At 46.9% G+C, this 14,210-nt stretch overlaps 1 protein-coding gene across 1 annotated transcript in view; it reads left to right on the top strand.

Annotated features, from left to right (window-relative positions):
• Positions 1-14,210, top strand: part of LUZP2 (leucine zipper protein 2) — a 783,097-nt gene that overhangs the window by 275,064 nt on the left and 493,823 nt on the right. The window lies entirely within an intron of this gene.

A 14,210-nucleotide genomic window follows, 5' to 3' on the forward strand; every position in this document is an offset into this window, starting at 1 on the left:
GGTTATATCCTTTTCCCCTATGTTTTTTAACATCTATATGAAACCTCTGGGTGAGGTCATCCAGAGATTTGGGCTAGGTGTCAACAATATGCAGATGACACTCTGCTCTAGCTTGCACTCCCAGCTGATCCCAGGGATGCTGTAGAATAAAAACACCAACAATGTGCTTATATACTACCCTACTAGACAGATTAGTGCCCCACTCAGAAAAGTGAACAAAGTCATTGTTATTATTATCCCTAGGAGCAGGAGGAATAGAGGGTCATCTTGCCTCAACAACAACAACAACAACCATGTGCTTATATATCACTCTTCTGAACACATTAGTGCCAACCTCAGAGCTGTTAACAAAGTCAGTGTTATTATTATTCCCACAATACAGCCGTGGAGTTGGGGCTGAGAGGAGTGGCTTACCCAAGGCTGCCTGCTCAGTTCATGGCAATCATAAGAATCGAACCAACAGAGTGCTGACTCACAGTCCAACATCTTAACCACTATATAGTGCCTGGAGGCATCTTGGAGTGGATGCAGGCTAACAAACTGAAGCTTAATCCTGACAAGATAGAAGTGCTACTAGTGAAAGGATGGTCTGACCCAGGATTTAAGGAGTCATCTGTTCCAGATGGGGTTGCACTCCCTTGAAAGGAACATGTCCCTAGTTTGATGGTGCTCTTGGACTCAGGTCTATTTCTACATAAGCAGGTGGCCGCTGTGGCCAAGAGTGCCTTTTACCAGCATTGACTGGTTAGCTGTGTTTCCTGGGCAGGAAATATATGCCTGCTATGGTACATGCTGTAGTTCCATCTACATTATATCACTGCTGTGTGCTCTACATGGGGTTGCTCTTGAGAAGTGTTTGGAAACTTCAGTTGGTGCAGAATGCTGCAGCCATGGTGTTGACTGGTATGGATTGCAGGGAACATGTCAGTTCAGTCTTGGTTCATCTACACTAGATCCCAGTCTGTTTCCAGGTAGAATTCAAAGTGCTAGTCCTGACCTTCAAAGTCCTATATGGGTTAAGACTAGACATGGGCACGAGCCAAAAAAAATTAATGAACCAGCAGATCGTGGTTCGGTGACGGTGATAATCCCAAATTAATGAACCACAATTAACGTCTCCCGTTCCCGAACTGAAACGGATAGTGGATCATGGATCATGGAGGCCAAAGCGGGGCACACTGCTATTCCCAGCTATATGGGAAGGTGGGTGTTGGCGGCAGCTGCTGGGCCTGGCAGGCACGGGGTGGGGGTGACTAGCCACCTTCCCTCAGGGGGCAGAGGTCTGGCTGCTCACCGGCAGCACCCCCCATGTGCCCGCCCGCCAGGCTGAACAGGAGTGCGCTGGTATTCCCGGCGCAGGCCGGAAGGTGGGCGCAGGCCAGAAGGTGGGAAACGGGACAGCAGCAGCAGCAGCAGCTGACATCGGCCACCTTCCTGCCTTTGCTGGAAGGACATCAGTCGAACGACCCATTCCACCCTGCTCAGAGGGCTCTGCGTTTGTGATGGATGGGGGCACCATGTGGCAGAACTATATGTGCAACAGTTCCTGAGCTGCTGTCCAAGTGCCCAAAAGAGGCTTCCATCAGCAGCATTACCCACCTTCCTGTCTTGCCGGAAAGGACGGGAGGGAGAGGACCTGTCATGTGTGGGGTAAGTGGGAAGATCCCCCCGCAACCGCCAGGACAAAGAGGAGTGTGCTGGTATTCCCAGCGTGGGAGGGAGAGGATGTGTCATTAGGACTGGGGGCCTGATCCCCCAGCCACTGCGGGTCCTCACCCAAGGGTTCTGCTGAGGAACAGTGCGGTGGCAGCCGCCTCCTGAGCCATCAGCCTTGAGGTTGTAAGCGGCGCTGTCCCGGACCCTGAGGGGACAACCTCCGCCAGCGCTGCCTGCCGTAGCGCTCTGCTCTCACCAGCATCACCCTCAGGGCAAAGTGATCCTCCCACTGACCCCCGCTCAGAAGAGCGGGTGGCCCCCTTTCTCCCCCCAATGGATGTTTCACTGGGTGAGGAGAGAGACAGGCTTGGGTGGTGCCTCTTCAGGTGCCGAGTCAGGGCCGTCGAAGACAGGTGCTTCGGGTTTCTGCCCCTGCGCACCAGGACATCTCAGGCACGGCACTGCACCACACGGGGGTCATCAGAAAGGGCCCGAAAATGCCTCCATATGGAGGCCATGTAACGCCGGCCGCTGTCCCAGGGGAATGAGGACGAAAAGTTACAGGCTGCGCTGTGGGGCTGGACATGGACGACGGGGTGAGGGGTGGACTGCAGGAGGGGACACCACCGAGAGTTTGGGATGGGGAAGGGAGGGATCTTTCATAAGCCCCTGGGGATGGGCGGTATATAAATTGAAATATAAAAAATAAAATAAAAATAAATAACACACATACCATTCCTCCAGGGATACATCGCCCACCCACCTCTCCTCAAAATGTTGAGAGAGATTCTCTCCCTCCTGTGCAAAGACCTCTTGGGCCTCCACAGCCCACATAGGTGAATTGGGGGGAGCAGCAGGACTCCCTGTGGCCCCCGAGCCACACCCACTATTGCTTTCCACAAGTGAACCAGGAGGACTGCCATCACACTTCATCCCACAACTACCCTTGGCAGCCAACACAGGAAGACTCATTGTGCCACCTAACTAGAATTAAGGAGGACAGGAAAGGAGATGACTCTGTGTGCCCTCCCACCATAGTGCCCACTGAGCTCGGCCCCAGGGCCTGGCAGCAGCCCTGGCACCAGAGGGAGGGAGGGACTAGAGCCCGAGCCCACCACTCCCACAGAACTGAACAGATCAGGCACTGATTAATAATAATCAATGTGAGCCCTCAGCCGAGGTACCCACTGAGCTTCGCCCCAGGGCCTGGGAGCAGTCCTGGCACCTGAGGGAGGGAGGGACTAGAGCCCTAGCCCACCATGCCCACAGATCTGAACAGAACAGACACTAATTACACTGTGTGAGCCCTCAGCCAAGGTACCCACTGAGCTCGACCCCAGGGCCTGGCAGCAGAACTGGAACCAGCGGCTGGGGCTAAAGCCATAGCCCAGCACACCAAGATGCCTGGGCAGAACAGGGACAGTGACTAAGAATAATAATAGTAATAATAAGAATCATAATTAAAATGATTAGGATTGTGATAATAATACGAATCATTTGGTGAGCCCTCAGCCGAGGTACCCACCGAGCTTGACCCCAAGGCCTGGTGTGGTGCATACCATCCCCTGATGAAGTGGATTTTCTGCGAAACAAGATCTGAATCCGGAGCCTTGTAGGGCGACAGAGAACCCAGTTTGTGGAACTCCGTTTTTACATTTCACCCACCGCCTTTCCATCAGGCATCTTCCTTTGTGGATTGTAACACTGCCTCCCAACACGGATCGTTCTTTGGCACCTCACCATTTGGACCGGTTTGGTCCATTGACTCAGTGAACTGAATTATTTAGCCTTTGAGCATTTTGGAATCGACATATTGGACACTGAACTGGTGAGGGACGCGGTTCCCCTTTTGGATGAGTGTTTATTGTAATTATGTATATTGTACACCTTCAATACTGGATCTTTAGTGATTAAGAGGACTGTTGATTTATTAAATGTGACTGTATATTTGCTATACATACACAGCTCCTTGCTGATTTCTAGCCCTATACCCGCTGGCCCCAAGGCCTAGCAGCAGCCCTGGCACCAGAGGGAGGGAGGGACTAGAGCCATAGCCCACCACTCCCACAGACCTGAACAGATCAGGCACTGATTAATAATAATCAATGTGAGCCCTCAGCCGAGGTGCCCACTGAGCTTGGCCCCAGAGCCAAGCAGCAGCCCTGGCACCAGAGGGAGGGAGGGAGGGAGTAGAGCCCTAGCCCACCACTCCCACAGACCTGAACAGACCAGGCACTCATTAATAATAATCAATGTGAGCCCTCAGTGGAGGTACCCACCGAGCTTGGCCCCAAGGCCTAGCAGCAGCCCTGGCACCAGAGGGAGGGAGAGACTAGAGCCCTAGCCCACCACTCCCACAGACCTGAACAGATCAGGCACTGATTAATAATAATCAATGTGAGCCCTCAGCCGAGGTGCCCACTGAGCTTGGCCCCAGAGCCAGGCAGCAGCCCTGGCACCAGAGGGAGGGAGGGAGGGACTAGAGCCCTAGCCTGCCACTCCCACAGACCTGAACAGATCAGGCACTCATTAATAATAATGTCAGCCCTCGGCCGAGGTGCCCAACGAGCTTGGCCCCAGGGCCTAGCAGCATCCCTGGCACCAGAGGGAAGGAGGGACTAGAGCTCTAGCTGATTAGTGCCTGAACAGATCAGGCACTAATGTGAGCCTTCAGCCGAGGTGCCCACTGAGCTTGGCCCCAGAGCCAGGCAGAAGCCCTGGAACCAGAGGGAGGGAGGGACTAGAGCCCTAGCCCACCGCTCCCACAGACCTGACCAGATCAGGCACTAATGTGAGCCCTCAGCCGAGGTGCCCACTGAGCTTGGCCCCAGAGCCAGGCAGCAGCCCTGGAACCAGAGGGAGGGAGGGACTAGAGCCCTAGCCCACCGCTCCCACAGACCTGACCAGAACAGGCACTAATGTGAGCCCTCAGCTGAGGTGCTCACTGAGCTTGGCCCCAGAGTCAGGCAGCAGCCCTGGAACCAGAGGGAGGGAGGGACTAGAGCCCTAGCCCACCACTCCCACAGACCTGACCAGATCAGGCACTAATGTGAGCCCTCAGCCGAGGTGCCCACTGAGCTTGGCCCCAGAGCCAGGCAGCAGCCCTGGCACCAGAGGAGATAGATCCCTATCCACCAAAGCCAAGCACAATTGTACTCTCTCTCTCTCTCTCTCTCTCTCTCTCTCTCTCTCTCTCTCTCTCTCTCTCTCTCTCCCTCCCTCCAAAGGCTAGCAAGTGGCAAGCAAGAGCTCTGTCCCACTCCACTGCTAGCAGAAAGTGAAACCCAGCCTGGGAGACCATGGCTATTTATAAGCCTGGGTCCCATTCAGCAACACAAGAGGTCTGTGTTTGGCCGTCAGAGCTGCCTATCAGGGTTCGCAGGGATGAGATTGGAGTGCCCATGGCTACAGAACACCCCCTTCCCCTCCCTCCCCTGGGTGACTTCTCCCAACTTGTAACTGCTTTGTAGCTCCGTGGTTGGAAGGAAGCTCTGCTGATCAAGGAAAGCTGGGCTTCCATTTGGGTTTCCAGGGTGACAGAAGGAGGGCAAACAGAGCTCAGGCGCATTCCCCTGGCTCCGTTGCCAGGGGAATAGATTGCTGGCGCCTGAGTGTCTGGATCCCCGAACCAAGCCCGAACACCATGATCCAGGCCTCTCCCGACCACTGGGTCATGGGCCGTGGACGATCATGATCCGCCGGGTCACGATCGTGCGATCGCCATTTTCGTGGGTATTTCACGTTCATAATGCGGATCACGCCCATCTCTAGTTGAGACCAACATTCCTGACTGAATGCCTACTCCCTTTTGCACCTACTCAGCCACTGTGGCCATCTTTGGATGCCCTGCTTCAGATGGGTGGGAACCAGGGACACGGCCTTCTCAGTGGTGATGACAAAACTCTGGAACTCTTTCCCCAGGGAGATTCACCTGTCTTTTTCTGTTACCGACTTCCACTAGCAGGTGAAGACTTCTTTTGTTTTGGTTGGCATTCCCTCAGTGATCCCTCCTCCCTCTCTATTGTTTTTACTGCTTTTTAAAAATCTTTTGTATTTATTTTAAATTGTTTTAATTATGCATTTAATGTGTTCATTTGTAAGACTATTTTGTTCCAGAGGGCATTTATGGAGAGCAGGCTAGTTTGTGTTGTGTTTTTAACTATTGCATCAGTTTTTAACTGAGTGTTTAATTGTGTGCTATTATATCATCTTGCTGTATGCTTATGATTGTATCCTTGCTGCTTTTATAATTATGATTATGATGCATTTGTGGAACTGAGGTGGGGTATACATTATTTTAAATAAATTAAACTAAAAACACACACACACGTAACTTTATAGCATCCTAAAAGGAACTGTGGCACAGTATGCTCACAGACTAAGTTGAGCATTGCTTAGCTTTGATAATGGGGAAAAATCAACCTAATAATTTTCTGTTCCAAAATATATGTAGTTAATAATGCTGATCACAAAGCAGCATCTGTACCTGCACATGACTATCTTCACAGTTATAGAATTGTCCACTCAGAACTGAGTCCCACTGTGTTCAGTGGAGCTTATTTCCAGACAAGCATACATCGGATTGGGGTGGAAAGTGCTGTCAAGTCATAGCTGACTTATGACAACCTCTGATGGGGTTTTCAAGGCAAGAGACTAACAGAGGTGATTTGCCATTGCCTACTTCTGCTCCCCGGGTCTTCTTTGGAGGTCTCTCATCCAATTATTAACCAAGGACAAACCTGCTTAGCTTCCGAGATCTGACAAGATCAGGTTTGCCTAGGCTATCCAGGTCATAACATGCATAGGATTAGGGCTATGCAATTGTTGACCCAATATAATGTTCAAAATTTCCACTATCAGATCAGATTGGCAATATCTGATAGCGCAAAAAGCACTAGCAGATACTTCCCTTTTTGATGTCTCACTCCTGATAAATATTGAAATTGAGATTCATATCAGGGAGGGGAAGGAATGGCTAAGGAGAAGGAAGCATGCCCCAGCTAGTCTGTTGTATCAGCCCATGAAACACCCTTTTAATATTTAAAGTGCCAGTGTTTTAATGGGCATAGTTCAGAGGCCATGCCTACTGCCCATTGAAACAGTGACCCTTTTAACAATGGTAGTGCTGGCTGAAAAGATGTTTTCATTTTGCTTGGAAATTGGAACTATCTTGCAGGGTTCCACAGGGTGCAATTATCTCCCATGTTATTCAACCTCTACATAGAGCCTTTAGGAGAACTCATTTGCAGCTATGGAGTTGGATGTGACCAATATGCAGATGACACCCAACTCTATATCTTGCTATCCAGGTCCTCACAGGATGCAGTAGAAATCTTAGATCGCTGCCTGACAGCCGTGATGAAATGTTTGAAAAACAACAAATTGTAATTGAACCTAGACAAGACTGAAGTGATGCTTGTTGGGAAAGCAGAGGTCCTGAAGGATATTGTACTCTCCACTTTTGATGTAGTTTGTCTGACCCTCGCTGATTCAGTTAAGAGCCTAGGAGTTATACTGGATCCAGTGCTACTACTAGAAAAACAAGTTAAGGCAGTGGCAAAAAATACTTTCTACAACTTCACTCTAGCCTGGAAGATGGCTTCTTATCTTGACAAGGCTGACCTGGCCACCTGGATCCATGCTATGGTAACATCAAGGCATGACTATTGTAATGCATTATACATAGGTCTCCCATCTAGAAGGCTCCAATTAGAGCAAAATGCTGCAGCTTGACTGTTATCAGGAGCGAGCAGGAGCATCACTACCATCCTACAGTCACTCCATTGGCTGCCTATCAGTTACCGTGCTCAGTTCAAGATATTGGTTATTACATATAAAGCTCTTCAAGGCCTTGGTCCAGCATACCTACAGGACCACCTCTCTCCCTATATTCCTGCAGGTGCCAGGCTGCACATGGGCAAAATCAACAGGAGCCCATATACGGGCTTTCTCTGTGGTGGCCTCTACCCTGTGGAACAACCTGCCTGAGGAGGTCAGGAGAGCCCCCACTCTCCTGGCTTTCTACAAACGATGCAAAGCTGAATTATTCAAAAAGGCTTTTTACTCAAATGGGAGGGCTGTATTGTAGGAATGGGGAATGGGGTCTCAAATGCTTCACTAATACGTTAGGGACTATAGACTTTACCACTATTATGCTTTACATATTATCAGTTGCTTTAAATATCTACTCCTATGTACTACATGTGCTTTATGTTTCTTTATGTTGTCTAATGTCAATCCTAGAAGTGATTGTGTTCAGTTTCAGTATTTTCTTCTACTTTGTATTGGATTCTTGCTAACGCTATGTCTTTTTTAACTTGTATCTATTTACCCTATGGCATTGTTTATGGAAATGTCCTTGATACTGTATGGAAATGTACTTGATGCAGATTGTACTAGTCTCATACTGTGTAATCTGCCTTGAATCTCAGTGAGAAAGGTGGACTATAAATGAGATAAAATAAATAAATAAATAAATGATTGCGTTTTTTATTGATATTGTTCTGATATCCATTCCTGACACAACTTTCCAATACAATGTGCATATTCTTTATATTTAATGAAAACAATAATCATGGCCTTCCTGACATTTTGATATAGAAGTAAAACAACATTTTTTTTGAAATGGACAACCCTTGAACACCCTCCCTGTTCTTTTCATTTTCAGTATAGATCAGGAAGCTGATCATTTGAAGGGCTAGTTCTTCATCTGTGCAGGTTGGGTACAAACAGGGAACTTTGGATTCTACTCCAGCTTTGTGGACACCCAGGGAGGGGAAGAGAAGCTGGCAGCTATTCATTCTTCCCTTCTCAGCTTCTCCCATAGTCCCTGCTTTGCAGGGACACAGAAAATCCTTTGTGTAAGGAGAACATAAGATAACTGCTTCTGCTCTGTCTTCTTTTGAGGTGAAGAGATAAGAAGCTGAGTCCTATTCCTCCCCAACCTCGGAAGGGAATAGAAGTGACCACTTTCTCATCCAAAGTCAGGGAGATGAAAAGCAGATCATGTCCCTTCCCTCTAAACTGAAGGAGAGGAAAAAAAGTAATGGCTTCCTTATCTCCCCTTGTAAACAGGGAGAAAAGAAACCAGTTTCGTCTCTTTTCTCCCTTCAAAATGGGGTAGGGGAGAGAAAAATGATTGGCTCCTTTACCTCCTTGCTTGGAAGAGGTAAGTCAATCGATTTTGTCTCCTTCCAACTTGGAGGGGAGGAAAGAAATGTGATCAGCTTCTTATCTCCATGCTTGTAAGGGGGAAATAAGTAGCCAGTCACCACCCCCTCTCAGGTTTGGAAAGAAAGAAAAAAGTTATTGGTTATTTCCCCCTCTGAGCTGTTATTGGAGAAGTTAATAACTTCTTGTCCCTCCTCTCCAAGTTGGGAAGAGAGGAGAGGAAGAATCTGCTTCTCATCTCACCTTTGCGAACAGTGAGATAAATCCATTGCTTCTGTTCCATCTCCACCAAAGGGGGAGGGCAGAAGCCATCAGCTTCTTCCCATTGCAAGTAAGGAGAAAAAAAGCTGATTGCTTCCCTTCTCCCTACCAGAGCTTTGCAGGGATGCAGTGATTTTACTCCTGGGAGAAGTGGATCAGAAGCCCATTTCCCCCCAGAAAAAAGTCACTGAGTTCCAGCCTGACTAGGAAACAGCAAAGTTGGAGATCAACTTCATTGTGTAGTCATTTTTATTTGGGTGTGTATGAATGAGAAACCAACTCATAACTGATCTCCCATCAGCTGGTAATCTGCTTCTGATTCTCCCCTAAAACTTTCCTGTGTTCCAGCACAACAAGGCTATGATATAAGGAAGTGTGAGATGATCAGAACCCAACTCTCAGCTTATCCTTTATCAAATCAGCTGCAAACCTGATTGCACCCCCAGTCGGAAGAATGAGACAGACACAAGGTTTTTGGAACTAAGGGCCGCTTTATTAAATACAACATCAATACTAAACTGCTGCAAAGGCAAACTAGCAGTACAGGCCAAGACCACGAGGTCACTACAGGACCTCCGCCTTGACCTATCTGGGTGAGCCCCACTGCCCCGGGCATGAGCCATTCATGGAATGGCCTAGACCCGGCCGGCCAGGCAAAGGGTTCCCCACCATCAAGCTCCTAAAGCCTCAGCCTTACAGCATGAGGGAAGGACTTGCACTTGGGGTTCCCTGGAGCCGGTCTACACAGGTGGTGGTAGCCATGAAGCATACCATCCCTCCTGAGAGACCCCATTTCCCCACCAATGGAGAATTGCCAAAGGGGTGCTCGCCGGCCCGCTCCCTATTCCCCAACTTTCTCCTGCCAGGGAAACCTACTAGGCACCACACCATATAAAACCTCAACCCCTGCTGCAGTACAAGGTAGGCAAAAAACCCAGCCCCCAAAGTGCCAAATAGGAAGCTGAGAAAAAATTCCTACCTGGCTCTGAAACAGCAGACGGCTAATCCTGCACTAAAACAGGGTGAGCAGGGTGGGCAACTGCGAGCACAAGGGTGGAGATGCCGGCTACGGCTGTTGTCTCCACCCCCTGCTTGAGACCCGGATGCCCGGGAAGAATGCCTGACTCCTCCTCCATCCGAGGAGGCAATCCCAGCCCCCAGCTTAAGACGCTACTCGGTTTCTGGGATGGCATTGTCAGATGTTTAAGTTGTTTGGTGCAAGCAGAACATTTAGTCACAGTCTGATCATGATTCATGAGTGTGAAATAGAGTATGTTTGATTGCAGAAATTTGCAGCAGCACACCTACAGAAGATTGCAGTTACATTATCTATACAATGCTGTTACAACCACACGTTACGATGTCCAGAACCCCAATTCAGAACGGGATGTAGCGTACCCTTCTACAGGTTGGGCCTCTGTCACTGCTGGAAACTGATAAGTCTGTACCTCTTTCTGCTCTGAACCTAGAAATCTCCTTCTCAGAGGACATGACTTTTGCAAATATGGCATCAATATACATGAATCTCATTGTGAAATAATGCAATGCAATTCTCAGTTTTTACCTGCTTCCAAAAGGAAAAAGGGAACCCCAGTTTTTTCTACACTGTTAATATGATAGCTAAATAGCAGCTAACATCTATCAATTGAATTGAACTCAAACATTTTGTTAAATATTGCATGTGACTACATGCATACAGTTGCTCTGCCTGCACTTATATGGACTTGCTCAAGTCTATATTAAAATGTATTGACTTCCTACATTCCATATGACAGTCATGCTGAAATTTCCCTTTATACATATTTGCCAGGATGTTCAATGACGTGAAACAGTGGGGTGTTTGTATCACTTTAGTGAATACAGAAAGGATCAAAAAGTAAATTCTGCTTGTTCAAATGTACAGTAGCCATGTTGCATGTGAACACTAACTGTTATCATGTGAGTGCTGTTAAGTAGCAGTGTTGAACTAGGAAATATGTTGAGTGTGGAGTTTTTTGTACCAGCAACAAGGCATGTCTCCAAATATTTAGAGGCCACCTTTTCAGCTTCCAGAAGGTATTTAAATAATAAAAATTATTATTATAATATAACATGATTCATGCTAGACTTTAGGCTGATGTATTGAACAGATTTGTTCCCCAATCCACCTATGCTAGTAGACTACAGGATTATTCTAGTTATAACCCTGGCACTGATGTAACTAGTAAAACTATATGTTATTGTAGGTGAGCCGTGAGCATAAGTGATAATACACACTAGGGTCTTTTTAGTTAATAGAAAACACAGCAGTTAAATATTTAAACATCAAATAGCCAACTACTGTGTTTACCTGGTATCTGAAGAAGTGAGCTGTGGCTCACGAAAGCTCATGCCATACCACAAATTTTGTTAGTCTTATAGATGCTACTGGACTCTTGCTCTTTTCTACTGCTACAGACAGGCTAACACATCTACCCATCTTGATCTACTGTACTTTCTGTTAACTTAAAAAATATATAATAGGCATTTGATTAAAAAAATAAACTTTGGTAGCTAAATGTAAGCTTTTTTAACACCCTTGAAAATCTCCTGTTGAAAAAAAAATATAGAAGAAACCAGATCACCAAAACAGTTACGTAATTAGTTCCAGAAAAGGCCAGTCTGGCATAATAGTTTGATCTGAGTCCAAGTAAGGAATTTTCTATGTAGCATGCATCCAGATTGGCAATAGAAATATCAAGATAACACATATAAGATTAATTAGGGCTGTTTACATATCTGTACACTTACTTAAAAGAGACTTAGGGTATGTGGAATGGAAGATATTATGTGTGTAAAAATATAAAATTACCAAACGTTTCCCTCCATTTATTTAATCCTTTGATTTTGTGCACAATCTCATCAATGTCCCTTTGAGTTAAAACTGATAGATCATTTGGGTTAAAGTTGAAAGATTATTTGGAGTATCTGTGCAACTGAAATTAACAAATAGGCATTGTTTAGGGCTTTAACAAACTTGAATTAGATACAGCCTACAAGCATTATATATCAAATGCTGCTGATATTCACCTAATTCACATTAACAGAGAAAAGTAAAGCTGTTAATAACACTAGTAGAGGAGCCAGAAGATTACAATTCAGTGAAACTGTGACAATATGGAAGAAAAGTCTTGTTGTTCAACTGGTTCCCTCTTTATAATGACTAGGAGGGTCTTCTCACTCACTCCTAGCACTTAGCTGTTTATGTTGCCACCACCAAATGTTCCTATGTACCAACCCTTACCAGCCATTTGGATACTAGCAAATGGCTGAGCAGTAAGCCCATGGCTGAGGATTCCTTTGACACAGCTTGTTTTTAATTGAAGAAAATTCTTTATTGTATTAGAGTAGAATAGAAAATACAAGAGCACACAATATGTAAGAAGATATAGCAGACTAGGTTAGCAGCTAAATATGAAAAGAACAGAAATGGTCTAATGTTTAATTACCATTTGAAAGGTACAAAGAATACATCTGTTTTTTGAATGTCAGGGACTCGGGAGTAGTGACAGGCCCTTGCCTACCTCCCACCCTTCTCCTTCACTAATGAACCACACACACAAAAGTTTGCAGAGCCTCTTAACCACTCTCCTCTGGGGGGGGGGGATTTCTCTCCCTCCTAAAGATTTAGGACCAGCCTCTATGACCAGGATGGTCCCTTGGCATATAAACCATAGAAGTAGATTTTATCAGGGATCAATAGGTTACAAAAAACATGCTTTCCTCCACCACAGGATGTAATTTATAACAAACATCTTCAGGAGATGTGACTGAGCAAATGGCTATGCCCTGCCAGTTTTATGGCTCCCTTCTTCTTGAGAAAATATCTGCTTTCCCAGGACTTGTTCAGAGGGGTGAATTAAAGACCAGCTTGATATACGCACTCTTTTATGTATGCACACATTGCTTTGGAAAAAAAATGAAACACAAGAAGACATCTGTGCCTGAGGGAGCAGTTGATGGTCTAAGCTGTGGAAAATGCCTTGCAGGGGGGATTGCTGCATCCTGGATTCGGGATGTGGCTCCATATTGGTCAGGTGCAAGGAAGAGCCAGGCCACATTTGGTACATTCAACAGCTTTGTTTATTTCATCTTGTGACAAAGCATGGGCAGAAAAGTTAGTGCCACTCCCTGCCCTTGGAAAGATTCCAGTCCTGCTCCTACCCTTCTGCTCAGCCCTAGCCCTTCTGGATTACTGATTTTAAAGCTCTTCCAAACAACCAGACCTGCTGCTTGAATATCCTATCCACGACAAGCCCAGTGGTACTCCTCCCTTTAAAGCTGCCACAGACATGGCCAAGAAATCCTTCCCTGGCCATACCTACTGGGTGTCCTTCAGGTGCCACTGCTTCCTTGGGTCCTCTCCTTCCTGTTCTTGCCTCAGGACTAGACATGCGTATAAATGGGGGGGGGGAAACCCAAACACGCTATTCGTTGTTCGTTGGCATCCACAAACAACGAACAACAAACAGTAACGAACACGACCCTGTTCACAAACATGTTCATTGTTCATAGCCCTTTAAAGATCCCTTTAAACTATCAGCTGGCAGGGGGGATTCCCCCTGCTGCCTGCCAGCTGATAATTTAAAGGGCCCTTTCCTGCCATATGCAAGGGGCAGGGCCCTTTAAACACCCCACAAACTGACCTTCCCAATGTCCAATACCCACCAAATTTGCAGGGGACATAGTCCTCACTGTCCTCCGAAGGCCCCCCAAGTTTCAGAGAGATTGCACCCCGGGAAAGGCATGATCCATGTGGCCCCCCTTTGCTGTCATTTTCTCTTCACAGTGGCAAAAACGGAACTGCCTCTTGGAAGGCAGCTTCTTTGAGGGATTACAAACTGACATTCCCAATGTCCAATACCCACCAAATTTGCAGGGGACATAGTCCTCATTGTCCTCTGACCCCCCCCCCAAGTTTCAGAGAGATTGCACCCCTGGAAAAGCATGATCCATGGGTCCCTCCCTTTGCTGTCATTTTCTCTTCACAGCGGCAAAAATGGGACTGCCTGTTAGAAGTCAGCTACTTTGAGGGGTTACAAACTGACCTTCCCAATGTCCAATTCTATTACTTGATTGAGCCGAGTGATAGGAAATCGTAAACA

Source organism: Eublepharis macularius, chromosome 2 (genome assembly GCF_028583425.1).
Source record: "Eublepharis macularius isolate TG4126 chromosome 2, MPM_Emac_v1.0, whole genome shotgun sequence".
NCBI lineage: Eukaryota > Metazoa > Chordata > Lepidosauria > Squamata > Eublepharidae > Eublepharis > Eublepharis macularius.